Below are 4,040 nucleotides of genomic sequence, written 5' to 3'. Positions count from 1 at the left end.
TTTTGTAGCTTATATGAATTCGAATGGCACACGTAAATATGTGTAAAAGACCCTCATTCGATATCATTTCAAATATCCCACATTTACCTCCCCTTTGAATATCTTGTACATTACTTTCCTATCTTCTCAAGGGAATAAGAATTCAAGGGATTAAAGAAATTGAAATTCTCAGACAAAAGAAAATAAAAAAAATGAATGATGTTTGATTGAAGAAGTTGGAGAAAAAGAGAGCGATAGAAAAAAAATAAATAAATAAAAATGATGAAGATAAAAGAAAAAGTGGGTTTATGCAAAAGAGATAAAAATTCAGCTTACTCCTTTATTTGAATTCCTACTCTTCATTTGTAGCCATAAGCCAAGGCCTAACATTAAAAGCATTGCAAATCCTATTGACCAAGTTATAGTTGTCAAATATACTCGTGGAGAGAGATTGGGAGGATCAAGCCTATGGACAATCGATAAACACTTACATTGAGTACGAATCTTGATCAACTTTACACACACCTCATTGCATCAAATATTTATTGGATATTCCTTTCTTGAGTGAATATTGCTTCGAACCAAATTTTTACCGAAAAAGACCTCTTGATTTGTGTTTGTTAAAAATTGAAATCGATTGAGAATGTTTTGAAACATGAGTTGAAGAGATTAGAAGTTTAGAAAATTAACTGATTGCATGATTATATCCGGATGAAAATGTAACGCCCCGAAAATTTAAAGGTCCACGCAAACCTCATGCATGCAATTATTAAATTCTCTTGCATTTTAATTATATGTTTTAATTGCATGAATTAATTATGTTGTGCATACTTGGATGTTTAAAATATATTTTTTTTACATAATTGCATTAAAATGTATTTTTAAAGGTTATTCAAGTTGCGATCGAGGAACGGGGACCGATGCCTGAATAATGTAACTATTTGCATTGAGGGAGCGGAGTGACGAATGAGAGACGATGTGCATTTAAGCCTAGCCAAATCTGATTTGAAAAATGTTGCCAAAGATTGGTATTCCTACATTTCAGCTAGGATTAAGCCTACTGACCATACTACTACCGTCATCAAGGAGAGGGCAATCCGGACTTTCTGCATCTTAACGAGAAAGACGACTGATTTAGGTCAATTGCTTCAGAACTCAATGTTAGATCATGCAAAAGGTAACTCTCCTAGTGGACTCCTCCACCCTTCTCTTATCACAGACCTATGTCATTATGCGGGAGTGACTTGGGCAGCAAATGAAGAATTGTTGAAACCAAAAAATGTCATTGTGGTAATTCAACCACATAGGTCAGTAACATCTGATCAACATGATACACGTCGAGTCAAAGAGAATTCAACAGAAGAGCTGCTGAAAGACGTGCCCATGCTCAGGCCCCACAACAACAAACACAACCGCAACCAAGAAATTTGCGGGATCGATTAACTCATTTGGAAGAAGAGATGCGCCAACAACGCCAAGACATGGACGAGTTTCGGTTTAGGACCGATACATTCATGGGTTATATGATGGATTTCACGTCCGTCTTTGCTCAACAATTTCCATCAGCTTCCACATCTGGTAATCCATTTCCACAACCTCCGCAATGGCCGCCCGCATACGATCCGCCGGAGTACCACCCACCACAAGAAAGAGTAGATGATGAGGATGGCAATGACAACTGACAGTCATTGCCCGAGGTATGTGTATTCCCCTAAATTGCATGATCATTTACATCGAGGGCGATGCACATATTTAAGCTTGGTGGAGATGTTATTTATTTTATTTTGTGTGTTCAATTATTTATTAATTTTTATTTGAGTGTTTTATTTACTATTGAGTTATTTTCTTGTGTGTTTGTAGTGTCATAGTCATGAATTGTTTTTTCAAATGGCCAATTATGAACAAAATTTGTGTATTGAGAAGAAAGGTCATGTATTTCATTCATGTTCATCAATCAATTTGAAAATTTTAGAGAACAATCATGAGATTTGGTAATTTTGAGACGTATAATTTCTAAACAACTCTGTGAAATTTCATTTGACATTGGAATACATTTTTGCAAACACATATATGATTGAGGCAATCTTTGATTTTATTTGGGCCTATTTATTTTTTTCATAAATATTCATTTGAAGCCCTCTTGAGCCTATATGAGAAAAGAATTGTGTTCTTAAAATTTCTTGGAAGCCAAGCACTTTTCTTTTGAATATATATGTATTTGGTTGATGCATTGAGACACCATTTTTCACGATGGTTAGATTCTACTTTGTGTTGGTGAATTGATTTTGTCTAGAACTATCCAAACAACACTCGAGGCGAAATACAGACAAACTATGATTTAGGAATGATTTAGGTGATTTTTTTTTGGATCGATTGACCTTTCAAGCTACCAAATAAAAATAATTTATCTTTTGTCACCTTTTTGTAGCTTATATGAATTCGAATGGCACACGTAAATATGTGTAAAAGACCCCCATTCGATATCATTTCAAATATCCCACATTTACCTCCCCTTTGAGTATCTTGTACATTACTTTCCTATCTTCTCAAGGGAGTAAGAATTCAAGGGATTAAAGAAATTGAAATTCTCCGACAAAAGAAAATAAAAAAAATGAATGATGTTTGATTGAAGAAGTTGGAGAAAAAGAGAGCAACAGAAAAAAATAAATAAATAAAAATGATGAAGATAAAAGAAAAAGTGGGGTATGCAAAAGAGATAAAAATTCAACTTACTCCTTTATTTGAATTCCTACTCTTCATTTGTAGCCATAAGCCAAGGCCTAACATTACATGCATTGCAAATCCTATTGACCAAGTTATAGTTGTCCAATATACTCGTGGAGTGAGATTGGGAGGATCAAGCCTATGGACAGTCAATAAACAATTACATTGAGTACGAATCTTGATCAACTTTACACACACCTCATTGCATCAAATATTTATTGGATATTCCTTTCTTGAATGAATATTGCTTCGAACCAAATTTTTACCGAAAAAGACCCCTTGATTTGTGTTTGTTAAAAATTGAAATCGATTGAGAATGTTTTGAAACATGAGTTGAAGAGATTAGAAGTTTAGAAAATTAACTGATTGCATGATTTTATCCGGATGAAAATGTAACGCCCCGAAAATTTAAAGGTCCACGCAAACCTCATGCATGCAATTATTAAATTCTCTTGCATTTTAATTATATGTTTTAATTGCATGAATTAATTATGTTGTGCATACTTGCATGTTTAAAATATATTTTTTTTACGTGATTGCATTAAAATGTAGTTTTAAAGGTTATTCAAGTTGCGATCGAGGAACGGGGACCGATGGCTGAATAATGTAAAATGTTTTATTAAATAATTATTTTTAATTATTTAAACTATGGTCGATGCTTTTTAGTATTTTTGAAAATAAAGGGTTGTGAGGTGATTTTTTAGGCCGGGACGTAAATTTTATCGGCGTTGGTTTTTCAACAAAGATACGAACTTTTTGACAACCTGGCGAATAAATTCACATGTTTAATTAAACAAAAACTTTGTTAATATTTTATTAAATCCTAATTAAAACTAATGGGCCTAATTAGATGGCTTAATAGGCCTAATATGCCTTGAAGGTGATTAAATAGTATTTAAAGTATTAAAATACATTAAACCCTACACTTTTCACCAAGGAAACAATCGGCCACACACTATTTTAATTCTGAAAAAACTCTCCCCACCCCACCCTACACACACACAGCACACACACTATCAAGCTAGAAGAAGTTTTCGAAGGTTGAAGCCAAAGAACAAGCCAAAGTCGTCTCCCGTTCTTCGTCGTCAACGATTATTCGAGCGTATAATACGCAAAGGCATGCCTTAATCTTCTTTTTATCATCCATCATATCATAATATTGTTTAAATTATGTGTGCATGAAAAGCTTGAAGTTCATATGTTATTTTCGCATTATTGCATAACCATGGGTAAAAGTCATGATTTAAAGTTTCAAATACATGTTTTTATTATACTAAGGGGCTGCCATGATGTCTAGGCATGTTTAGGTAAGGTTTATACTTGTTTTAGGTCCCAAA

The sequence above is a fragment of the Primulina eburnea genome, chromosome 7 (assembly GCF_022965805.1).
Source record: "Primulina eburnea isolate SZY01 chromosome 7, ASM2296580v1, whole genome shotgun sequence".
Lineage (NCBI taxonomy): Eukaryota > Viridiplantae > Streptophyta > Magnoliopsida > Lamiales > Gesneriaceae > Primulina > Primulina eburnea.
Note: the sequence above shows the minus strand (reverse complement) of the source record.